Below are 27,015 nucleotides of genomic sequence, written 5' to 3'. Positions count from 1 at the left end.
ATTATCACGGGATGACTTGGGCTGTATGTAGCCCGCGCAGTGTGCATCAGCGGCTGATGCACACTGCACGTGCTATATACAACGACGGGATCCCCTGAGCTCCGAGAACTGTAGCCGATCGCGTCGAAGTCAAGAAACCCCCAGTCAGCGAATTGTAGGCGGGAGCGACGTTCTCGCATCGAATATCAGTACGAGAGTCGTTGCTCTGGCAAAAGCGACCCCTTTTTCACGTATTAGCGTCGTCTCTGCGCACACATCGCGACCTCTACGAGGTCACGTAACGGTCGGAAAGAAATAAACCCATTACGCACCTATACTCGAAGTCGGGCGTATCTATTCAATCTTCCTAGCTCGCGGTCACGGACACGCTCGCAAAAGCGGTTGACATTTCGGCGGTACACCTGACCCCTGGTGCTATGCACAGAGGCTGCCGCTCTTCACAAAGGGATGCCGAACGGCGGCCGATTGACTGCTTTCGATCGTTCGAGGAGCAGACAGGCAACGGAGCTGCAGGGCGCGACTTCCGCGAATCCCAGTGCATGAACAGCGCTGCGAAAACGACATTCTTCTACGTTGGAAGCCCCGCCGGCCTTTCGTTCTGCGCCTCGCGTAGCGCGCGATTCTGTTTCGTTGCTGTCTTCTTTCCGGTCGCGAACAGGACTCGCTCACGGTTGCCGCTCTATTATTCGCCCTTGCTCCGCGCCCGCTGCTGCCCCCGTAAAACGACTCTTGCGCCTCTCTTCGTCTGCAACCTTAAAAGAGTCGAACCGGAACGGGCACTGCGGACTCGGCGATGAACAGACCCCCAGAACTCCTGCGGACGAACGACGCGCATGCGTACAAGCACTGAGTGCACACACATACAAGCAGTAAGATGGGGGGGGGGGGGGGGTACAATGTCTCGCGCCAGCGCTGACTTCCAAGATTTTTCGTCGTCCCTTAATGGCTTCTTTCCGGGTGCAGTCAGTCGGGAGCAGCTCGGAGAGCGCGGGTTTTTCTAATGATCCCGAAAGCAAAGGGCCGGCCTGTAGTAGAGCGATTTACAGTGCGGGGGGCGTGCCACCCCCAAAAAATAAACAACAAAAAACAACGAAGAAAAGATAAAACACCGGACACTTCGAATCACGCATTCAAAACACCGGATGTTTGTGACGCGCAATTCGCCGTTATACAATCGGGCGGGGAGTGTATAGAGCGACGAGAGGGAAAGAAACGGTTGCGAGCGGCAGCGTGACGTCATCTCCTGTAGAAGAGATCGACCACCGCGAGACTTCTGTCTAGACGTCGATGAAGAAGAGCTGGTGAGACGCAGGCACGACGTACGATCATGAAACACACACTCACGCAACTCGATCATAAAGCGATCCGCGATGAAACGAGACGAAGATTCGTCGCTTGCTTTCATATTAAGGCGGAAAGTTGAGATGCCTCATAATACGTGAAAAGTGTCTGTCGACGCTGCCGAGCCGGAGCGCTCCTTTGACTTAAGCCACAACCGAATCCAGGAGAGAAGCTAGTTGGTTTGTTCAGACGCAGAGAAGTGCGAAAACGAAGCCGTTCTCTTCTCCTTTTAGCCGTTTGTCTTCCTGTCTGTCTGAAGAGCCTGCCTGAAAAAGAATGAGCGTTGATACTTTACGAAAACGAACTTGACTGGTCTGCGATCTCATTAAAACTACGTTGCATAGCGGTAGCGATGTATGAATGACGCCGAGCCATCTAACCGTCAGTAGAGTATACACTGCACCAGACACACATAACCGTACTTTGTGATTGGCCGGCGTTGGCCATCAATGTGGACCTGCTAGTGGAACCGCTGATAAGCTGACGTTTGTGAGCCTCTCTAGAAGCTTGCGATGTCAAAGCTGATCTATAAATTCTGGCTATTGAAATTTACAGCACCGGTACTATACTTATCATTATTTTTTTATGTCACACCGCGCGCATGCGTGTGATGGTTGATTGATTGATATGTAGGGTTTAATGTCCCAAAACTACCATATGATTATGAGAGACGCCGTAGTGGAGGGCTCCGAAAATTTCGCCCACCTGGGGTTCATTAACGTGAAACCAAATCTGAGCAAACGGGCCTACAACATTTCCGCCTTCATCGGAAATTCAGCCGCCGCAGCCGGGATTCGATCCCACGACCTGCGGGTCAGCATCCGAGTACCTTAGCCAGTAGACCACCGCGGCGGGGTACGTGTGATGGTGGTGTCAACATCGGCAAACAGCAGTTATTGCCACCATGAGTGCCGTTGATACCGTTTGGTGTGCACGGCCAATGTTATCACTACTGGCTTGTCTGTAAATGTAAGTGGATTCGAGCGGAACCCTTTCGTTGTCGCGAATAAGCATACTTCAGCATAGAAGAAAAATATGTATATATGGGCGTGGCGTCCTGGACATCCTTGTCGTGCACGTAACGACAAAGGAGCTCAGAAAACAACTTTTAAATATTGTTATTTATTTGTCGCACGGACAACGAGCCACGCTCTTTCTTCTCTTCCAAGCACTTCCGGTCGCGCACTTACTTCGAGTTTCAGGAATATTCATGAAATGAGTTCTAAAAAATACAAAACTTCTATAGAATCAATATTTCTGGCTCAAGTTAAGGTTAATATTGTATACTTATCATACAGGAGCATATATAGGTCTACATAAGATAACGACCAAATAACTGCAGTATATTGAATGAAAACTGATTGAATGAGTACACTGAAAGAGTAGACTATTGTAAAAAACTGAAATCCTCGTGGCACCTGGCGCAGCAAACCTGAATCACGGGCTTACTTACTTGTAGGCTCTGCGATCCTTCTCGGTATGGCGCGAAACACAAAGGTAATATAAATGATGCGTGAGGATGTACGCACGTCATAGTGCTCTACCAGACACCAATCATGATTAGGGTTGCCTCCAGGTTTTTATTACTACGATGCTCTGACTTTTGAAGTGCTGTTCCTAAGGGCTAAATGAGAAGAGCGTGGTCACGTCGCACTATTTGCGAAAGCCCTGCGACTCAAGGAACCCACGTGACGCCGTTTCGTGGCTCATGCCTTCGGTTTTTGTGGTTGTCACCTATATATATTTTTTTTCTAAACGGTGCACCCTGTCGGCACGTGAAACACGTAGAAGCTCGTGTTCACGAGCTTCTACGCGCCGCTAACGCCCCGGTCATTTCTTTGCAAAGGGCCATAATTGCCTGCAATAGAACTTCTAAAGAAGCCATTTGACAACTCTAGAAAACCGGCCACCGGTGCAGCCGGAGTGTTCGGAACCACCTTACTCCTTCAGTTCACCGCTGTACACTGCACAGCACTATTAGACCGCATGCAGTCTCGCTCAATGGAGAATGAGAAAGGAAAACACACCGAGGAAAGCGTGTCCCGTAATTTCAAAGTGCGAAGAAGAGAAATATGGGAACAGGCGCTATAGGCTTCGCAGGCGTGCGTGAAATCCAGAATGGGGCACAGTTAAAGGGAGTAGTCGGCGTTCGCTTATACCGCGCGGAGCTCAAATTACGGGCGCCCACAAAGGAAAACAAGCGGATAGAGAAAGAATGCACGTGTGAACTACAGCGCTCAGCTCTTAGCGCCGGCGCTGTTTCCTTGACGCAGAGAGCAGCATTAGCTTTCGTCCCCCCCCCCTCCCACCGCGTCTGCGTGACTGTTGCGTGCAGCCGGTTGTCTTCTGCGCTGTCTTTGTACTGTCATGTGTAATCCATGCTTCGACATTCGCTATTTCCATTTATTTGCAGGTAAATACATCGCAATAGCACGATAACGTTTAAGGGAGTGCGCTCTGGCGAGTTTTGCTAGAATAATAGACGCCCCAACAGTGACCCGTTGAAAACATTCGTTTCTCAGAGGTTAATTCCAGCATTCAAATCGAATGGTTGTATTAACTGCTTAGTGGCTGAAGTTAATAAGCTATGTTAAGGGTGTTGCTTTTAAAATGTAGGGAAGGGATTGATATAATTCGGTGTTTACAAGTGTAGACGGCACCACAACGTAAATATGGGGGTTTCCATAAATACGAAAGAGATAAACAAATCGGGGGAAATGCTATGTACGTTTGAGTGCAATCGATGAATTTACACCTGATAATAGATAACAAAAAAGAAAAAAAAACATGACAGGTAACTGTAGTCGTTTTCAACCTAAATATGAATGTAAGCTCCACCTAAACCGTAACTCTCCCACCCCGAAAAAGTTTGCATAGCTAGCTCATCAAAGCGCAGTTCTTTATTTCTGTGACATATAACTACGCTGCGATTCTGAAAAGCTGATATTAACAACGCGAAATTTTATGCAGTAGCCTACAACATGGCTGAAAGGTAAAAATCATCTTTTCTCTCTCTCTTCTCAGCCGATTCTATTGGTTCACCTTGCGAGGTTCTGGCACTGCCTTCGCTATCCCAGGCCCTGGAACTTTTCTGCAGCTTACGAGGTTTAGCAGTGGCTCCGGGATTGGCGCACCAGCTTAGGCAAAACATGATGTCATGTGGTAACTTCTTCACATAATGACACGTTGTACGAAGCGATGGTTACGCCACGACGATTTCGTAAAGGCGTCAGAAATCACGTCGATCTGTGGTGTCATGAACGTCATACGGTGACGTCATGGCAGGGAATTATTATTTTTTTTTCTTGATATGTGGGGTTTAACTTCCCAAAACCACTATATGCTTATTATTTCTTCGTGCATCACTCGTGTCGACGCCTCCGACGCCAGCAGACTATTTCCGCGTTTGATGAAGGGATACCGACAGAGGTATTGATCCGCAAGACCCACTGATGTGCCTGTCGTCCCCCGCTCCTTTGATCAAAGCGTGCAGGCCATGTTTTACGCCTTAGATCTTATGTTGTATGCGCGTGGGAGTGTTGCACTCTAAGCCCGTTCTCCTTTGACTACTCATAGGATGATGAACTACAATGTCTTCGGTTTTCCAGAGCACGTTGGATGGTTCTCGGTTGAGTGTAAGCAGCTCCTCAGATCTAGTGGAGGCTTGAGTCATGTTCTCGCGCGAATAACTACTTTGGAGTTGACGAGCCTACAGCTGTTGGAAGATCAAATTCAAGATCTTTGGATTAGCGCCTCTTGAAATGGGAGTGTTAGTTGAATGTAAACCCTTGCACAGAACTCGCAAGGGCCTAAGCGTATAGAAAGCGCTGCCGTGGCTGGATTCGGATGAGACCTATGCGAGCCAACAAACGTGCCTTTTGTTTTGCCCCGGCTATACCATCATTTATAATTCAGCAGGCTCCACGTGCGCACGTGGCAGGTCAGAACGTCACGCTGGCTCAAACACGTGGCAACCGTACTTGACTTCTCGCTTCATAAAGAGAGACATAAACTGCATATATACTCTATTCTCATCACTGCTTCTTTATACGTAAGAGAGTGTTTAAGTACATCACTTGTATACTAAGCATTTACCATGGGACGTCGCTGAGACAAGTATACATGTTAAGGATATTTGGCGCATCTTGGGATGCCTACAGTCAATATACACTGTTGTTTGGAATGGTGACTGTAAGAATAAAAAAATGACCTCTATTCTTCAAACACCATTCTCTCTCAACTCACTGAAGATGTTTTACGAAGCGTTCGCGAAACAGTCCGAGAATCGCACTTAATCGCAGCCGAAATGGCATCATCGTGAACGGACTCGTACGCGCCCATTTAGATTAGTACAATTTGTACGGCAGCCGGCATCAACTTTAGGAGTCCACGTCGTTTCCTCCTCAAGGGCGGGTGTTCACAAACTTGCGAGCCAATGGGCGCGCTTTTCAAAATGACGTTTTGAGTCGGGCGGGTGGTGACCCCGCCTTCGGAGAGCATTGCAGAGTGCAGGAGCTGGGCTATACTTATTTGGTGGCGGAGGCGATAAACTGCCGCGCCTCGGTCGTATGGGCGGGGGCCTCTAGTAAGAATCAGTAGAATAAAAAGGTTGAGAGAGTTCGTGTTGGTTCATGACATCACCCCTTCCCTCCCCCTTTCAGTTATCATGAGTTTTGGTCGGAGGACAACACGGTATGACGCTACAGCCTGCTATACCATGCGAGAAGACTGGAAAGTGAAAAAAACTCCAGGGTAATTCGCATCCGTATCGTTTGCATACAGCTCAATCGATGATCACTAGACGCCTCTTCGAGCGGCAACGTTGTCTGTACACGCTGGTAAAAATCGGTGAAGCTCCTGACTCGGCTCGGGGTATATAAAGCTGTTCGCGATAAAGAATGTGCACTGTATAAACCTTGAGCATGATAAACTACCACATTTGCTCCGGTAAGACAGGCATGCTCTGCTGTTTTTGCAACAATCGGCAATCTGCAGGCGTCCTACTAGTGATAGAGTTGCAGGCATATTGGCCCTCTAGGCTACATGTAGTCAGAAAGGTCACAGCATAGCGTGCACGCTATATGCTGTGACCTTTCTGACTTCATGCAAGATTTCTTTTTCAAGTTCGTTAGTTACAAAAAGCAGCAGTTGTGGGGCTTGAGCGGATGCAGTGCAGTCAAGTATAATAGGAATCCCCCGCTTTCCCCTAAAAAGTTCTATGTATAGGTAATTCGATATATGAAATATTTTCTATATCGGAAGCACGTTCAGAATGTTTTTGCTCGTGTTCGATAAACACAATAATCTGCCTTATGCGGGTCAGTGTGTAGTGCGAAAGTACGGTAAATACGGTCAGTGTGTAAATACGGAGTTCCCACAGCGCAGTCAGCTCGCAACGAAAGAGAAAGCTACGAGGTTAGGGAAAACGTGCGCGCGTGTGTGCGTGTTCGCATGGTGGTGCGGTTGAGGTGATGGGGGAGGTGGCAGGAAGGAACGCATCACCGCTGCGAAAGCGAGCACTGGATCCCAATCCCGGATTTACGCAAGTGATCGCCGCGTAATCCCGCGGTCGGACTAGGAAACCCGAATTTGCATGTTAAGCAGATATTCGTCACCGAACCCGGTCCGCACGTTAGCCCCTTCTTTCCACACAGTTCTCACGTTCCGCAAGGTCTTCGTACGGGCAGAGACGGGAGTGCGTTCGACAGCGAAACCTCGTTGGCTGAGTGTTTGCTCGTTCGAGCTTCCGTTTACTCATTTTTTTTTTCTAAGCATTAAACTGAATTCGTGTAGAGGCATGCGGGATCCCGATTTAAACGGGAAGCTTTCCCAATCCGCGTTTCGCCGCAGCAGCAGCCGGTGTACCTCAGCCGCAAAGCCGCAGTGCTCCACTGCACGTGCGGCGCGCGGCCGAGCTTTCGTATGCATAATGGATGAGCTGCCTCTCAAGAACGCTGTGCCGAACACCTTGCGTATACGGCGAGCGCTCGGAGAGGAAGACCGACGAGACAGGAGGCGATGGTCCTGACGCGACACCGCCTTGTATACTCGTCGTCAAGGTTGGTTTTCTCGCCATCACCGCGTAGACAGCCGCGTCGTACACTTAAGCTTATTGCACGATGTATGCAGCAATGAAAGTGGGTCCGAGCGCTTTGTTTATCGTCGTTATTATACGATCTGCATGACTGTACAAAAAGAGGACGTTCAACACCTTCGTCCACATTGTAACAAACGTTAATCCTTTGCCGCAGAAGGCTTTCAACGTAACAGGAGATTCTGAGGTCGCTGCGCTGTCGTCATTAAAAAGAACCTTTTGGGGTATGCCTGGGCAAACAAAGCCAGCGCGTTGGCTGGATCTAATTTTTGAAGGAAACTGGAATCCCAGAAAGTTAGTGCATAGTGTTAAATATTTTTTTTCTATTTTATGTAGACGCATGCAAGTGCCAGTTTCTTTCACACATGTAGCAGATACTCACGGATCGAAATGCAAAAATTTATGGCAACGAAATGCGCTCACTTTCTGTTCTACCTTCTATAATTCGCCTCATATCATCGTTAATTCTGACATGCTTACGTCGGATCTACCATTACTTCTTGCGGCCACATTTACAGTGGCCTGATCCGCGGTTATTATGAGCTATATGGCTCACAGCTGTCCGTTCGAAGAAAAAAACAAAAACATTTTAATCCGTGCTTGTACATCTATGTCATCGGTGAGAATCAAAATGTATCACTGCACATGCATCGTTTACAGCGTGGCCTGATATATTGTTGTGGCTTACGGTGTATTGCAATGATAGGCATCTTTTTGTGTTTTTTTTTTCTCGTTCTTGGCATAAACTGCACAAGGCGTGCTGCGCTCTCCGGCCGTGTGTTTTTGTGGGTGTTTCTTGTGTATGTTCTGTATGTGCGTGCATGCGTGTCCGTGGCATGCATGTGCGTATGTTTATGTGCTTGTTGTGTGTCCGAGCGTGTGTTTCTCGCGCAACTTTCGCCACTATTACCTAATTACCCGCAAGCCGAAGAGCATCAACCGTGAATGTGTCGCGCGGAACCCATTCATCATGCGCGTTATTCATCTTCTTGCGCCAGCGACAGCACTTCATAACTTGTCCCCCCCCCCCCCCCCCCAAAAAAAAAAGATATCGTAGAATGACAGAAAACAAAGCGAAAAAGCTGTCCTCAAGAAACAGAAAAACTGGCATATTGTTTCAGATAATCTCAAACTCAATACCACGCTATATATATATATATATATATATATATATATATATATATATATATATATATATATATATATATATATATATATATTCCGATGGAGCCAAAAGTGTTGTAGCCCCGTGTGCTCAGATTTGGGTGCACGTTAAAGAACCCCAGGTGGTCGAAATTTCCGGAGCCCTCCACTACGGCGTCTCTCATACTCATATGGCGGTTTCGGGACGTCAAACCCCACTAATCAATCAAGCAATCAATCAACGCGATATATAAAGCCTGGCACGCACACGCATCATGGACACTGATGATGACGTATTCACTCGGAGAGCTATGATGCTTAGTTGAAAGGCGAGCGGAAGTTTAACGTTGCCAAACTGAAAATAACTGATACATTCATCCACAGAATGGTTTTCGCCGCCGTCCCTGTACCCATATGTTTGGCTGCGGTTGCTATCTCTATACATATAGTGAAAGAGAGACTGTACATGCAACAAAAAGAACGTGATATCGTAGCGATGTTATCTACCGAAACATCACTGCAACCACAGTGACGTAAAGACATACATCCTGCAGCCTAATAATTACAGGAGCTGTGGTAACCAAACGACGTACTAGCAAGAAAGACGCACCTTCCCAATCGCACTTTGATACGCTTTTGAATTCCCCGAAACCACTCGTGATTTCTTATCCAGCGTTCTCTCTTCTTGCAAGCAAAAACAGTGATAAAATTTTGAACGAAAACGATGAATGAAACGTCAGAGCAAAAAATGAAAAAAGACCGAGGTATAAGTCTGAGTTGAGTAACTGTTCAAGAAACTGTCCCCCGCACTGCGGTGATTACTCGCGCGTGCACGGAGACTGAAGAAAGACAGAAAGAAAAAAAAGATCCGAACGTCAAAGAATGGATGAAAGGGAGCTCATGAAGAATGTCATACAAGTGCCATTACGGTGCGCGGGCTGCGCTTTCTCCTCTCATTCCAAAGACGTCTCGAGAAAATCGCGGAAAGTTAGAGAGAGAGCGAGGCGGATGAGAAAAAGTAATAGCAAAAAGAAAGGGACACCAGTGACAACGGACGAGGCACACTGCATTTACCGTCGACCCCCGTGCAAACGGTATACGCCTTGACATCCGCTCCGTACGGACCCACGGACTTCGCTAGCAACAGCTACACACGGTCAGCGAAGCCAGGTGGTATGGTGTACCGGTTTTTTTTTTTCCTTTGTGTCCGCTGCCGTCATCGTGATCGGATCCTCGGAGTCTCGGGGCGTCGCAGGAAAAGTTAACGAGTCGGCGGGCACTATGCGGAGAGCCGGCTCCCAGCTCAGTGCTATGCGATGATGACCTCGTATCCCCGGAGATCTCGGAAAGCTTCGCCAGGTCGGGCGAGACTGTAATTTTCCGTTACGCCCGAGCTCCCTGCGGCTGTCATAACTGTACAGTAACACGAGAATATGTGGAGTTTTACGAGCCAAAAGTCAGTGTATGAACGTGAGACACGCGTATTGGAAGGGCTGCAGAAATGTCCACCATCCGGTGTTATTTAACGCCAACCAACCTCACACAATACACCGGCCTATATAGCCTATATCGCCTCCGTCGAAATTCGGCAACCGCGGCCGCAATCGTAGCCGTGACTTTCGGGTCAACAGCCTAGCACCGTACCCTCCGCGCCACAGAGCCGAACTTCGATACTGCGCAGAAATTTGGGAGCCAAAGTTTTTTTTTCTTTTTTTTTACAAAGCCACTACACCGGACGGTAACCATACCAGCCAACGTCGGTTGACACCTAGGTCTTTGAATAGTATTGGTGATTATCGACTATCGAGGGTGACTATACAATGCCTCTTTTCAATAAGCTCCCTCGTACTTAAGACTGCACAGCGCTTGAAGAGCCATGTCCCTTTAGGAAATTTATATCAAGGAGCGACACGTCAGCCGCACTGCTAAGCGCGTAACCAGTGACATCTACAGTCGATGCATTACACAGAGGCAGCAGTCAGTATGAATCAGAATTGAGTTTCTCAAATGGCTGTAACGATCGTCCGTTTGTTAAGGCTGTCGACATTGTCGAATTCGGCCATGATGGCGTTTCATACCTTTCATAGATGACGTGACGGCAGTTGAACAACACAAGTTTTATACCAACAGAATTAATCTTGTTGTGAATTAGCAGTGTATCAGCCACATTCAAACTTTCAACATCAGTGGTAGTTCTGCAACAGAGCTTCTGTTTCGCTGTGTATAGCCAACGCTGGCGCGACAATTTAGATGTACAACGGCCCCAGCCTGTTCATGGGCTTTTCAGGAAAGGCCATTTCATCCCCGTGCTTATACAAGACAAAAAGATATTACCGCGCCCGTCGTTTGTCACACTTGATTCTGTCCGTTTCGTGTCGCCTTGCAAGTGTCCCAAGCCGTGCTGCCACGAAAATAGTGTCCATATGAAAACTTCTACAACCAAAAGTGCCGGACCTAAATGGCAGCCATTACAACGTCCTCCTGAAGGATCATTGCTTTTACCCCTCGAAGCGCCTATACAGCAAAATTCGGTGTAAGCGCTCGGTAGACTCATTGAAATTCGCTGCAACACAACCAAAATTCACCTCCATAGGCGTTATATTTTCCTCTTTCGTTTCCGCTGTAATGCGAACGTGCAGCCTAAGGGATAGTAATGCTATTTTCTCCATTTTCTTGTATCTACGGTTTGCGTAAACTTCAACAGCGCTGCACGGATTTAGAAGACGAGAACGGCTGCAGGGGTCCGAGATGACCGTAAGGAAGAAACAGAAAGAAAAAAAAAAAGACGGAAGGCCATTTCATTGTCCGAACCGTTGTTGACTTTCATTTCGTTTTAGGGCTCTGTAACGGCTTCTGCCGCCGGGTTCTCAAGAGCACTGCAATCAGCCTGTGTACACAAGTGCACAGCGCAACGGCTCGCGGGAAAAATGGCCGTGCGTTTTACCCACGGTCTTGCCGCTGCGAGTGCCGTCTCACTTCTGTAGCGGCAATCGAGAGCGGCGCTCTCTTAACAGCGGAGGAGGCAAACAATGGAACGCGACTGAACGCGAGGGATGGTGTTTGTGTATGTGTACGCACGTATTTGCACTGAGAGTGGCGATGGTTCGCACTGCGATAGTGAGAGTCTCTTTAAACTTATCAGTGAGACCGATCGTAGACATGTTGGTGCTCGTGAACTGTCACGAGAGGCGGAGAACGAACGGTGTGGGTTTATGAACTGTTTGTTTTGTAGACAAGTGCACATGGCGGGCAACCCGTTTGGCCCGGCAAATCTTCTCACGGGAAATCGAATTGTTTTTGAGACGCTCATCGATGGAGCGTCGATATACGCGTGGACGCCCCTTTTGAGGGCCGTGAACTTTCTCTCGATGTTGAAGCGTAGAATCACCAATTAATACGGCAGTATTATACCGTGTAGAGGCCGAGTCGCGTCTTCACAAAAACGTCTTACGATTGAGTTTTTTTTTTTTTTTTGTAAGGGAAACTTGCAAGCCACTGCTGATGCTTCATGGTCCGCCTCAGTGCAACGTTGCTTGGGTCTGTGGCCCCAATGTTCTCGGCCGTGGTAGTCACATTTCTAAAAAGATGAAATGCTACAGGTCCGTGTGTACCTAGCAGAGTACGGTACATGATTCCCGTTCCACGGCCGTCGGGCATGGTGCGGAAAAGACATCACATGAATAGCAAGAGCTGTTATGAACAACACATTCGTGAGCGGTAGGAGAGTTTGGGCAATTCGGCATTCATGAATGGGAATATATAACCTCATAAAGGCTTTTTTGTATGCACATAAGTACCCTCGTGTATGGCTGTATATGGTGTTATAAGTGCCCGTACATGCATAGTAGTGCGGTGATATATGGCAGTATGTAGGCTTATATGGACCCTTTCACCACATTACATAAATCGATAAATGTACGTATATGACTTCACGCGCACCCTATTCTTCTTCTTCTTCTTCTTCTTCTTCTTCTTCTTCTTCTTCTTCTTCTTCTTCTTCTTCTTCTTCTTCTTCTTCTTCTTCTTCTTCTTCTTCTAATTATTATTATTATTATTATTATTATTATTATTATTATTATTATTATTATTATTATTATTATTTGCATGCACAGATACACAAGGACACAGAGGAAAGAGGGAGAGAGCAAGCTGGCAACTGCCACCTGGAGGGGCACAACGCCTGCTCACTCTTTCGGGAGGGGGGAAGAAACAGAGGAAACGAACTTAAGAGGGGAGTGAGAGGAAAGAAGAGAGGGATATGCAGCTGCATATAAAACAAGTATGGGCCATATAGTCAAGAGTCCGACGGAATCCAGTCTGGTCGGGGACGGGATTCCGAGTTTTGTGTATTTCACCTTGGTCGGCGTTTTTGTTATTTTGCACGAAGTATGGGCCATATATAGCATTTTCCTAAGCGCTGAAGCGAAGCGCAACGTTTCCATTTCCTGGGCCCCCCTCGTATACAGAGGCATGATGTGCTCACCAGTGGTGCCAATTTAGCGGATTTCCCGCTAAATCTGGCGGATTTTATTTTATTTCGACGGGAAAAAAATCAGTCTAGCGGCTAGCGGATTTTCTGACGGGCCATTTTTGTACATAGCGGATTTCTGTCGGATACCTCACGCAGTGGACCAATTCAAAATCGCCCTGCAAGAAACCATTCCCGTGTTCTCTAAAAATGCGGAAATTGTTTAACTTCAGAGGCTCCTGTTCACTTGCTCCGGAGGACATTTAGTCAGCTCAACATAGTAAAATCCAAGCTGAGGAACAAGCTGAAGCCTGAAACAACAAATGCCATCCTCGTCGTAAGAGGGGGGCTGAAGCGACACCAGAAAAGTTGTTTTGATTACGAACTTCCCGCGCCAGTTGTTGGTGCAAATCGGGACATCTGCAACGTATGTGCAACCAAGTCACCTGTCTGGTCCCTCAACAAGTACCAGCGGTCCTGTGGAGATGGTGTCAGACGACAACAGTGGCGACGAAGACCTCGATGTGTTTTTCGTTGACCTGTGAGTTTTTTTTATCAGTGTGAACATTTATAACTTTTAGCCTCATCTGTGATGAGGTTCACCAATGACGACGACCGCAGCACTCAAGCCTCAAGTGTTCTAGTTAGACTCCTTGAACGACTATTCGCGGGAATATGTTATTTCAGCTCTCGAAGTTTTGTGGAGCTTTTGAGAATGATAAAGGTATTTATGATACGAAATTGCAGTGTTTTTTTGAATAAAATAGGCCCTAGCGGGAAATTTAGCGGAGATGTTTTAGAATCTAGCGGAATCTGGCGGATTTCTCATTTCTTTTTAGCGGATGTCTGACGTTCAGCGATGGCAACACTGGTGCTCACCCTCTTCAGAGCATTCGGCGTCGGTTCTTCTATGTGGAACAATACATGGCATGGCACGCTATTATTGCCCAACTGGCGATATAAATCGGTAACTACATTTGTATAGGACGCGATTATTTCCACAGAGTGCCATCAGGTACCGTCCAGGGTGCTCCATAGTCTGATAACATTACAAGGTTAACTGCCCCACACTGCGTAACTTCTTGAAGGATGTGAGAAGTTCTTGCGGCAACCCATTCGTGAGGCAATCAAGTCCTTCACGGAGGTCCTTCGATTAGAATTTGGAAACGTTGTTCAGGACGTCCGTTGGTCATAAACAGATTGACGAAATTTCCTGAGCCCTCCACGACGGCGTGCTGGATAACCACATCGTCGTTGTGGCGCTCATAACCCCAGATATCGTTAATGCTTACGCTCGACAATTGTTCCCCATGACCGGCCAGCCGATTCCTGAGTACACTTACGAGGAAATGTCTTGCGGATAAGGCTTCTGAAATAGGTTGGTAGCTGGCGAAGACCGCCTTTATTGTTAACTTTTTGTTACTTCCTTTTCAAGTTGTTCTGCTTCTGCGTTGCCGCAAATGCCTAGTCGTGATTTTTTACCCATGTATCCTGTTACCGTTGATGCCGTTGGAGTGCAAAATTTAATTCACAAGCTTAAGTTATCCTCTTCTTGTGGCGTAGATGAAATCAACTCAAAGTTTCTAAAAAACACTGCATTGTATTCATCAATTTACTTGTCCTTAATCTTTTCGCAATCTATTCAGACCTCCACTTTGCCGCTTGACTGGAAGGTGGGGAAGGTGGTCCCTCTGCACAAATCTGGTAACACACAGTCTCCTCTCAATTACAGACCAATTTCCCTAACCAGTGTTCCTTGTAAAATGTTAGAACATATAATTTACTCCAACCTTGTCTCATTCTTAGAATCAAATTCTTTTTTTACTCCCTACCAGCACGGATTCCGAAAAAGTTACTCATGTGAAACCCAACTTCTTTATTTTACTAATGACATAGCATCGGCTTTAGATCGCGGCTCACTTGTGCATTGCATTTTTCTTGACTTTCAAAAAGCTTTCGATAAAGTACCTCACCAATTACTCCTCCTGAAAATTAGTACCTTAAACATTGACCCGAACATTCTTAAATGGATTGAATGCTTTCTGACTAATCGCACTCAGTTTGTAACAACTAATGGCTATAACTCACCTCTTTCTAAAGTAACATCCGGCGTACCCCAAGGTTCCGTATTAGGCCCTTTACTCTTTCTTATATATATTAATGATCTCCCAGACAGCATTAACTCCGCTATAAGGTTATTTGCAGATGATTGTGTAATTTACCGCGAAATAAACAATGAATATGATAACCAATTTCTACAGTCAGACCTTGACACTGTCTCAACCTGGTGCAATAAATGGCTTATGACTCTCAACTCTAACAAATCTAAATGCATGTCAATAACCCGGCGATCTATTTCTCCCCCCTGTACCTACAGAATTAACGCCGTTCCCCTCCAGCATGTCTCTTCATATAAGTACCTCGGCGTTTACATTACCAACAATCTATTTTGGCACACGCATGTTACCTACATCTGTAATAACGCTAACCGAACGCTAGGATACTTACGCCGCAACTTTTCTCGCGCTCCGCTGTCCCTCAAAATTCTATTATACCGATCACTAATTCGCCCAAAGCTTGAGTACGCGTCCGCTATATGGGATCCCGTGCAGCAAAATTTAATTAACGCGTTAGAATCTGTTCAGAACCGCTCAGTTCGGTTCATTTGTTCTAATTATTCCCGTACTGCTAGCATATCAGAAATGAAATCTATCCTTGACCTACCCAATTTAACTGTCCGGAGGAAACTGGCGCGACTGCATTTTTTTCATAAGATATTTTTTCACAATCCATCAATTAAGCGAGACCTCATTTCACAACCGTCATACCACTCATCGCGCATTGATCATCAGCATAAGGTTGCCATTCCGTTTTGCCGCACCAAATTATTTTCAGCAGCCTTCTTACCGAAAACAGCCGCCGATTGGAACCACCTTCCCTCTTCCGTTGTATCAATAACAGACCCTTTGTTATTCAAGACTGCAATTTCTCAGCAATGCTTGTAACTATACGCAGTTTTCATTATCTATCTTTGTCTTGTATGTGCTTGAATTCTTATACATTTTTAGTTGACTTATGTTGCCTTCCTGATTTGCGCATCTGATACTTGTTTCTTTATTTTGTTTTTTTTTCTTGTGTGTTATATATGTTGTACCCACCCCCTCTGTAATGCCCTACGGGCCCTGAGGGTATTCTAATAAATAAATAAATAAACTCCGTACAAGTAGCTCGTCGCCTCAGAAATCGTTTAGTATACTTTGGCCAGATGTACTTAGTATAGAGCCTTGCTAATACAATATATATTGTGCTCTTTAGTGCTTATAAGTTGGAAAGATTTCAGCACCGTTCATGCATAGTTGAGGAAGCAGACTGTTAAAGCTGCCATTACTTGTAGACATATGATGGAAATGATATGTGGGTTTTAACGTCCCAAAACCACCATATGATTATCAGAGACGCCGTAGTGGAGGAGTCCGGAAATTTCGACAACCTGGGGTTCTTTAACGTGCACCCAAATCTGAGCACACGGGCCTAAAACATTTCCGCTTCCATCGTAAATGCAGCCGCCGCAGCCGGGATTCGATCCAGCGACCTGCGAGTCAGCAGCCGAGTACCTTAGCCACTAGACCACCACGGCGAGGCACTTGTAGACTTATCAAACACGCAATGATCTCATATGTAATTATGTGTAAATTGCAGTGTTACACGATTCGCAACCGCAAGATTATTATGAACTACAATGGGAGTAATGTAATGGGACATGAAAATTAGTATTGTTTTTATATTCTTTTCCTCTCAAAAAGTCGCTATCAGACGCACGAAGATATTTTATATATAACATAGAGAATAATAAAACAATAAATAAATAGCGCTTCCCCGTAGAACAACACACTGATTGCGTCACGCCGAGCTCACGTGCCGGCAGTTCGCGACGGGGACGCCTCATGTATAGCTCGCCGGAATCTTTCAGTTCACGGCGGACCACCTAGAAAGCTGTGCCCATCACGTGCAAAGACAACGCCGTTCAGAAGCATTTCATGTGCCAACACAGCCTCTGCCTTTATTTTTATTCCTGCTCTCATCACCACGGGGATGCGCTCACTTGCCGTCTAGCCAGGCCGTTCTGTTTGTTCTATGCCGGGCTTTTTCTCTTTTTTTTTATTCTCGCACTTCAAACACTTCGCCGCCTCACGCCCGCCTACCTCCCGGTGAGCCAGTTCGTGACTGGGGTTGAAAGTGCTTGTACATGTCGTGACACCAGACGGCGCTACCTGGGTGTCATCAAGAAAGGTACTGCGCAGCATGACAGCATTTCGTTTGTGGTCGTCCGATATGCCGCGGCTATATAGTCCGCGCCTCACTCGCACCAACTGGAAGCGCGGGAAGGACGTCATCGGCATGACAACGCCGACACCACCACCATCAGGATGGCATATCGCGGAAGCTATGTAGGATGTCAAACAAACGAGCAAAGAAAGAAATTTTTTGCCTTGGCCCGGGGATTGAGCCCCGGAACTAATCCTTTCTGGGGCAGTCACTCTGGCTATCGAACTACACCAGGAGCCTGTAGCAACTGGCGGCGCGAGGGTGAATAAGTAAACAACTCGAAGCACAAGGACACATTTTGGACATTTCTGAGAAATCCGAACTGACTTTTTTTTTTCTGGCTTCGTGCTAATAAAAAAAAAGCCCGGTTGTCAAATATGTGCCTTTTATAAGTTTTCCGCCCCCACCCACCCCCACCCCTGCAAGATTTCCAAAACTCAGCAAACCAAAACCCGGGCGAAGGTCCGCGTTGCGAGACGCTCAACCTTGTAAATCTTGCAGATCCTCTATGAGCTCGTTGATTTTTTTATTTTGTTTTCAGTATCGTGTAAGAGTTACCTGAGCAAACTTTGGCTCTGTAGTACCTATACCGGAGCTGCCGCCGTGATGGTTAGGCTAGCTTGACAAATGTCAGGCAGTGGGAAGATTAATGATCATGCATCAACAATTGCATAAAGTACCGTCTATGGAAGTCGAAACAGAAGCAAGAGATCGAAACTGCATGAAATCGAGTCTGTTTCGAAATCGGTAGCGATGTAACTGCGAAATCTCGCAGTCATCGTATATTGTGAGGAGCAGCTCCATCTGTGAGTACGTGGTTTAAGATAATGAGATTTCTGGGAAGTCAAGGAACTCAGCAAATTAGATAATCAACCTTGTTCGGAGGAAAGAATTTTACAATATCGACAAGATGCAACCTCACAGAAGAAGGCCCTGAAAGCGCTACTGCACTTTTTTGCGATCAACCGACCTTTCTGAACGGTTGTAGCCAGAACACCCTCCCTGTGTGTTTTTTTCGTTTTCTCATGAGTGCACGTGCATTTTTTTTCTTTCTCCGTCTACCCCCTCTTTCTTGCCCCTATTTACCCACACCCAGTGCTGGGTAGCAAACCGAATGCCAATATCTGGTTAACCTCCCGGCCTTCCTTTTTTTTTCTCTCTATCTCTCTCTCTTAGACGGTTGAGACACAGAACTGACGCCACGTCATCGTCAGCAGCAACATGGATGAAGAACAGACAAATTAATGCGCTATACCAATCATTCCCCCGTGGTGGCCTAACAATATACCAACGCTGGACTTCCGTCTACTTATCGTTCTTTAAGGGAAGCTCTACAAATGCAGCAGCGGCTGGCATTTGAGGCCGAGAATTTCTCAGGCGAGCTATAAAACCGAGAGGGTGACCCGGGAAAGGCTTGACTTTGGAGGACTGCGCGGTGAAAGTCCCGGTCACGCTTCGGACAGCGAGGGCTGCCGTGCTCCCACGGGCTTTATTACTATTTTTTTTTGGCACGCACGCAGGAAGATAACAGGTGGATAGCGAAAATGGGTGTATAAGAAGGAGAACTTTTGAAAGAAATATTCACCGCTGAACTTCACCTGTGTGAGTGGCGCGCAAAGAAGCCGACTACGAATGCACCTGGCTGCGAAACCAGGAGGTCACGGTTGGCGGGACTTCTGTCCCATAGCGTGACGTGGCGGTTGCGTGAAACGATTCGCTCGCCTATATAGTGCTAGAGCCACACACGGCAACCCGTGAGGGATTTTCGGGCTTCGAGAGCAGAGCTTACCCCATACCTTTGGCGTGTGTGGTGCTGCGGTGTACGTATTGACTTACAGGTAGTCCGTGCCTACAAGGGGATATGGTAGCGACAGCTTGTAAAAGCTTTTCTAACTGCAGTTATCCGTACATGTTAGTTAGACGAGTGCTGTTAAAGCAAAAAAAAAAAAACGCCAGGCCTGCACGGAAGAAGCAGCACAGTAACAGCGAACGCTACAAGAGTGGCCTTTTAGAACCTTTTTCAATAAACACTCATTGATATTGATTGATTGATTGATTGATTGATTGATTGATTGATATGTGAGCTTTAACGTGCCGAAACCACGATATGATTATGAAAGACGCCGTAGTGCGAGGGCTCCGGAAATTTCGACCACCTGGGGCTGTTTAACGTGCACCCAAATCTGAGCGCACGGGCCTGCAAGATTTCCGCCTCCCTCGAAAATGCAGCCGCCGCAGCCGGGATTCCATCCCGCGACCTGCGGGTCAGCAGCCGAGTACCTTAACCACCAGACCACCACGGCGGGGCTGCAAACACTTGAATGGGCTACAAACTTGTAATTGCAGCGTTGTTGAAACTTATGCGCCAGCATTTTTGTGGAAACACTCGGTCACTGAAACAACATAGTTCTCCGTATAAAATATCACCATGAGGGCACATGTGCACCTGTTCATTGCACGTTTACAAGTGGTCACTTAGTCTGGTCGACATTAAAAAAAAAAAACTATAGCAATGCTCGCGCCGCTTTGAAATGGAGTATGAGTAGGCGGCTGGCGGTCTCCAGTGCCACAATAATGTGGCGCGGAGGACGAATGCGGCTACTGCGGTTCCGTTATTCCGCTCGAAGAACTACCGCCACCGAAATATAGGAAATTACAGAGACAGCTCTTCACGCCATTGCTTGCAGGCTGCGTGCGGACTTCTGGTGTACCGCCATGTTGCTGCACTTCGGGTAACAGTACACATTGCTTTCTAGCTCACAGAACGTCTCGTGCCAATCTCAGTTGCGTACGCTTAAAGACTGTGGGAGAACTGCCGGAGTTCCGTGCATTGTTTTGTGTGTGTGTGTGTGTGTGTGTGTGTGTGTGTGTGTGTGTGTGTGTGTGTGTGTGTGTGTGTGTGTGTGTGTGTGTGTGTGTGTGTGTGTGTGTGTGTGTGTGTGTGTTTGTTTGTGTGTGTGTGAGAGAGAGAGAGAAAAAAGAGATAGATAGATAGATAGATAGAGAGAGAGAGAGAGAGAGAGAGAGAGAGAGAGAGAGAGAGAGAGAGAGAGAGAGAGAGAGAGAGAGAGAGAGAGAGAGAGAGAGAGAGAGAGAGAGAGAGAGAGAGAGCACTCAGCCCTATGAACTGTTGACGAAACTGGAGCTGATAGCCGAATGCCCGTTCGGGAGCCGACAAAGGGTGATAAAAACCAGACCACCACGCACCGGTTACTTTGCTGTCCTTTACAGGATCACAGACGTAATGAGAAGCGAATAAACTTGGTTTTACAACTGTACGCAGATGGTCTTGCTATTGTGTTACCAACAATACCATTGTACATGGTGGGAACCATCAGTGATCAAGGGCAGCGTTTGCTCCGACAAGACATTTAGACATGGCAATACCTCAGTCCAGCTTCATTCCTCTTAAACAATGACAATATTGTTTAGGACGTCCTGAACGGAAGCAGTCACTACCCGGTATCTAAGAGATAATGAGATGTAAGTGTCGCTGACATGATCTTCGTAAGAACGATGATCCTTGCATGGTGTGCATAATCTGAACCCTCGACTTTTCTCACGGTCTCCCCGAATGGAGCGGTGAACGCTCGCGCCGGCCTTATTGTTGTTGAATTCAACTCGCTCGAATTCGCAAGACCCACTTCCGAAAGTCGCCGAAAAGATAACAAAACGAAAGGATGTGATTCTGTGAGATGCCATGCACTCAAAAGTATAATCGCAAGACCTCTTCCTATAGTGCCGGCTCAGCCGACTGGACCGTGAAGCGGACACAAAAACGCGACTTTGCTCATCGAGGTGAAACAAAAAAGAAAGAAAAAAACGCGAATCGGTTCAGTAAGCACGGGCAACCTCCATTTCTCCTTTCTAAGTCTCTAAGTTATGCACAACCACAGATTGGAATAATTTAATGCGCCTTCCCCTGAATTCATGCTAGGTTGGTCCCACATAAAAGCCCTCTCCCCGCTTCCTTAGAATCGGCTTCCATTTCGTGTTCCAGGTTAATATGTTCAGCGAAGATTGGGCGCGCGTGTGTATGTATACAGGTGGTATTTTTCCCTCCCGAAAGGCGGTAGTAGGTATATACTGCCGCGGCTTTCGGTCAGTCGAGCAACGCCGACGCTGCACGGAATTAGCGATACACCCCGCGTTGCTTCATCGGGTCTACTATACGGCCGGAGGTATATATTGCGCTGCTGAACAAGCGGCTTCGGCGGTAACACACCACTGCGCCAGTCACCGAGTGACAGACGATCGCAGCGCCGCGCGTGGGTGCCTATAGTTCCAGTGAGAGTGGCTGGACTGCACGCTTCACCGACTCCTCCTCGGATCCCTGGCGATCTGTTTGCGTGCTGCGATAGATATAGGTGGCGATACGTCAGCGGATTGCCGAGCGCTTTTCTTCGATTGTGTTTGTCTTTCTGTGGAATGCTTGCTTTCAAGGCCGTCACGGTTGAGCAATGAAATTGAGAACAGACTAAATTTGTTTGCGAAACGCGAAGCACGAGGAGGCACGGGGTTTTCTTAACGTGCACCTGAACCTAAGTACAGTGTTCTTGCATTCCGCCGGCGGATATTCAAAGCTGTGGCCTTAGGTTCACCAGTACGACACTTAATTTACTAAGCCACAACGGTGGGTGAGCTATATATGCGATACTTCGTGGCGAAGTGCCCTTGTGGGTTGAAGCTGCGAACGCGCGAGACCAGCTAGCAATAACGCAGCGTCGATGCAGTACGCGTAGGCATGGGGACGAAGAGCGAGTAGCCGTTTTATGAATAATGAAAAAAAAGTTTAACCGATAATAGGTCTGAATTGTTTATCAAGGCTTTCATTAGCAACATTTAGTTGTTCGATATTGACAGATTGACTCAATCAATCAATCAATCAATTTAGTTTTCATGAATCGGGGTTTTCTTAACGTGCACCTGAACCTAAGTACAGTGTTCTTGCATTCCGCCGGCGGATATTCAAAGCTGTGGCCTTAGGTTCACCAGTACGACACTTAATTTACTAAGCCACAACGGTGGGTGAGCTATATATGCGATACTTCGTTCAAGTAAGCTCTCAATGACGTTCCGCGCTTTCGTGTATCCATTATTATCCGCGAAGCGGTTAGAGAAACTTCAAACGAAGTCTTGCGAAGGCACCTTGCACAAAGTTGCTACCGAAGGATGATGTGGTGTGATAAGTATATCTTTAAAAAGTGTGTCTTAGTAAAACAGGGCGTCTACTTCGAGTGTTCGCAAAAATTTAAGCCGGAACTACTTACCCAATCTATGCTTGGCACTGTAATGGAAGTTTATGTCCAGGCCAAAGCCTTGAGTATCCTGCACGGAAGAAAAAAAAATAGAAACAAGAGTTACAGATCCTTCTCTGTGACACGCACGCAGATTTCATATAAATACACAGAGCTCGAAAAAGAAAAAAAATGAAGCGTTTTGCGACAGCAGTTTGTAGAACGCTTATACGTCAGTAACACCGCCGCCGAGGAAGGTGTACATTGCAATGAGCATTTTCGTTCAGTATCTACCGACTGCCCCTATATAATGCCTCTGTAGGGTGCACATACGTATGTACTGACATACTAGTAGTAGTAATCCTAGTAGTAATTGTAGTTGGGGCTGCTGTAGCAGCAACTCTTATAAACGTCCCCTCATTCTTACCTCTGTGAAAGGTAACCGATTAAATTATGCTGCCTGGCATCCCTGCCTATACCACATTATCTGGGCTGTCCCACAGTGACACACACCATTAAAAACAGCGCCAACCGTATACATTTCAGACAGCGGCGCCGGAGCAGTGGGAGAGTGTGCTGTCCAGCGCGTAGCCGGAGGTCCAACTGCGGGCAGTGACCAGGACACAAGATGTGGCCGCCGCCTATAAGGTAGGGCTAATCACGCACTTTGACCTTCTCGCTTTCGAGCTATGCCAGTACTGTGAGAAGGTAGCGGACACCCATAGAACATGCTACGAGTCTTTCAGCTCAACCCTTCTAAAGCTCCCAAACCCAACCGAAGCTGAAAGGACTGGGAGGCGGTCCTGCTCTTTCCCGCCCAACAAGCCATGATCTGGCGTGTCAGGACAGCGGCCACGACCTATGTTGTCTCTGACTATATATGGCCTTCGCCAAGTATACATTGTGACGGATCTGACGCACTATAGGCTGATTCACCGAGCGATCACTGCATAAATAATAGTCTAATAAATGTGTACTGCCACCGCTGTATGATATATAGCACCGACGCCAATTCAAAACAGTCCACACCATCAGATCTCTCACAATCACGTGGCTGACAAAGAAGTCCACTGGAGTGCTTTCTAGTATCTATATAAATGTTAATGTATTTAACCTGAAAACCAAACGGCAGCGCTGGGCTATGGACAATGAAAGAAGCCAGTGAAAGGAATCACTGGTACGTTACAAGGGAAAGTAAACCACAATAAATGTACAACAGAGAAAGGGAAAAAATAACTTAAACGCCTACAACAACAGAAAAAAAGGGGGGAGACTCGTGAAGTAGATGGGAAGTTTTGAAGAAGCGTACACAGCCAGCGGATATGGCACGTCCGAACTGGCTGACCCCATGTTTTTTTCAACGGCCGAAATGACCAGCCAACCCCGAAATTGAATTGCTGTGTCATGGCAAAAAGAGATCCGTTCGCCCAGTGTGCCGTTGGCTTTCATGTTTCGAATTTACTTCTTTTTTATCCTATTTTGCCCTTATACAGCGGAAATGTTTTCAATACGCCCACGAAGCTTCAGTACCTCTTCAATAGTATCCGCACGAATATAACATTTCCAGGACGGCTCCAAAAAGAAGTCTCGACAAACTATTTAAAGCCGCTGAGACTCGCGAAACCATTCTCATAGAGCACACGTTAGGTTAGGTTTCGTCAAAGGAAATCAACACTCCGAAAAGTTTCTCGTATGAATGGGATTTCAATGTCGGAGACCATTCCTCTGCGAATACTGTTATCTTGCCGTATCCGTTTTGTGATTTTTTGTTCTTTGTGTTTGTTTGTTTTGAAAGGCAGTTATTTTTAGCTTCCCGAGATCTACATTCCTTTAGTACCTCGCTTTAGCTGAGTCAACGTGGGCAAGCTGCCTTGGACAGCCTGATCCATACTTGTACGCGCCTTCGCCTGAGACGCTGCTGTCATCCTAGGTGTGTTAGTTTAATAGGGTGAGCACGCGATGTCGTGTTTAACAGACAACAATAGCACGTGACGTAGTATCACTAGAGGTTTAGAACCATGCCAAGGATGGTGGGGGGGGGGGTCGAAATAAATGGTTAACGGTTCAATAGAACGCCATTGTATACAATACATTGCTTCACGAAATACGCAAGGATGACAGGGCCATCTCCCTGAACGATAGTTCAGTTCACAAAGATATATGTCGACCATCTGAAACACCTTACCTACGTCTATTCAGACATTCTTGTGCACCGTGTGGAATACATTTGTCGGCTTCGTTGTCTATTTTGGTGACAAGTATGTTAAAAATAGTCACTAAAAAGAAAAATGGAGAGTAGGGCTCGATATCTTTTATTGAAGGTGCTTTTTATTAAACAAGCTTAACATTATTATACTTATTCTTATCTCAATTAAGTTACCGCCTTCGATTATTATGTGCGACAACGAGTCATAAGCACACGTATCACTCAGACCCAGTGGGCTCTTTAAAAAGCTGTCGCGACAAACAAGGTGCTGCGTTCGCAACCCGCTCGTTTCATGACACCCCTCTTATCTCTCTTCATCTCCGGAATCATGAACTATGCGCGTGGCCTTTGCGTAGGCCCTAACGAACGCCCACATTAAAAAAAGAAAAAAGAAGAAGAAAAGTATGAGGCACTCTTTTTTGGTAAGTTCTGACTCTACACGTGTGTAAGTATTTTTAAGAAGACACATTAAGGGGGTACTGACACCATTTTTCGAAATCCTCTTTACTCTGCCGTACAAGTCTCTACAGAGACACGGCTTTGAGCAAGTGCGAAGATCGGCAAATGCTGTTAAGTTATTTTCATTTCATACTGAAGCCATCCCGTGGCGCACCTACCGACATCGGTACTAGCTTGACGTCAGGCTGCAACACTAATTCTGATGACGTCACGTGGCGGTCCGGACAATTGTGATGACGTCAGGCACGAAAACTTCTGAAATACCCAATTGTGCGTCACCAAGTGATCGAGCCACGTTGTGGAGCGGCGGTAATAATGTCACGATGTCTTGCGCAAGCACGTGACAACAAGACCATACTGTGTTGTGACCTAACGGTACAATAGGAACCTCAACTAGTATTTAGAAACGAACTATTTACTTTCTTTAGGGTGATCTCAAGCTTAGCAGTGCATCTTATAGGCTCTTCAAGACTTGGCCTTCATTTCTCGAAAAAAAAAATGGAGAATTTTTGTGTCGGTGCCCATAGGAGTGCGCAAAGTCGCCCTTCAGTGAGGAGGGGGGGGGGGGGGTCATGCACCCTTGCTCCCTATTAAGTCAATGTATCGGGCTCAACTTGCGCCCCCCTTCCGAATCACAGCAACTCCCCACCCCTTCCTTATTAAGTCAAAGTATAGGGCTGACGTTGCGTCCTCCTCTCAGGTGACAAAAATACCCCAACCCCCGGACCCCTCGTGCTGATGCCGAAGTCAGTACCCTGTTAACTTTCTTTTTCGGTTCAACTACTCATCAACAAAAGTATGCTCATTTCTCAAGGTAGTTCATCCGTCATAGGTAGTTAACCCGTCAAGGTAGTTCGCTTGTCAAGGGGGTCGTATAGGGTTAAGTCAGGGCCCACCAACAAGTGTCAAAGAACTGCATTTCTTTCTTTCTTTCTCTTTTAAGAGTGTAGTGGAAGAGACACTAAACTGGACGACAACACCAATCAAAGATGCGTGCCATCTTCGCAGGACGCATCACGAGATCGCGTTTCGCTCTCGTCGACTCCTAGCACGCCACAACGCCGCTTCCGCCCCCCCCTCCCCCTCCCCCAAGAAATTCCCCTAACGACGTCCCCATACCGTGAGCAGTTACGTTCCCCGCAATGACGAGGCGAACCACGACTCCTTGGGGTATACCCTTGGAAACACACATCCATCTTCCACCTTACCCCGCTGTAATCAAGTAATTTCGCGATCCGTCACACCGATTCACATGCCGTCCTCTCGTGTAACCAAGCTGGGCTCGAATTCGAAACTCGGGCGAAAAAAAAAATGGCTGCCGAAGAATGAAACTTCGCCTCCTTACTCTTGTTACACACAGTGTCACTGTCCCACGATCCGTAACAGTGCCGTGCCTACGGGTGTCGCTGTGGCGGAAACAGGTAGAGATCCTTTCTATGGTCCTGGCACTTCGGGGGCCAGATGCATCATGTGCCGCCTTCCCCTGTAGCGGCGCCGCTAGGGCTCGGGGAAGGCACAGCGGTGAAGACGAAGCGGCAGGTCTGATGATTGGCCGTACTCACGCGATTAACGCGTTTTTCCTTCCGCTGTCGCCGCCAGAGGGCGAGCACGAACGTCGTGAGATCCTTCCCACAGCAGGTTCGCTCGAGTGAACGGAAGACTCCTTTTTTGCAGGGCGTCCGTTATGACGTGGGTACTTCGACTCGGCGAGTCTTAAACGGGGTGGTCGTTGGCAAGTGTA

At 47.0% G+C, this 27,015-nt stretch overlaps 1 protein-coding gene across 1 annotated transcript in view; it reads right to left on the bottom strand.

Annotated features, from left to right (window-relative positions):
* The window catches only part of LOC119180929 (uncharacterized), a 261,732-nt gene that overhangs the window by 201,928 nt on the left and 32,789 nt on the right, over window positions 1-27,015 (bottom strand). Inside the window, exon 2 of the mRNA XM_037432070.2 lies at window positions 22,643-22,700. The gene's annotated coding sequence lies outside the window, so the exon portion shown is untranslated. The remainder of the gene's footprint in view (window positions 1-22,642; window positions 22,701-27,015) is intronic.

The sequence above is a fragment of the Rhipicephalus microplus genome, chromosome 10 (genome assembly GCF_043290135.1).
Source record: "Rhipicephalus microplus isolate Deutch F79 chromosome 10, USDA_Rmic, whole genome shotgun sequence".
NCBI classification, from domain to species: domain Eukaryota; kingdom Metazoa; phylum Arthropoda; class Arachnida; order Ixodida; family Ixodidae; genus Rhipicephalus; species Rhipicephalus microplus.
The sequence above is the reverse complement of the archived record's forward strand: the minus strand, read 5'-3'. Positions and strand labels throughout refer to the sequence as shown.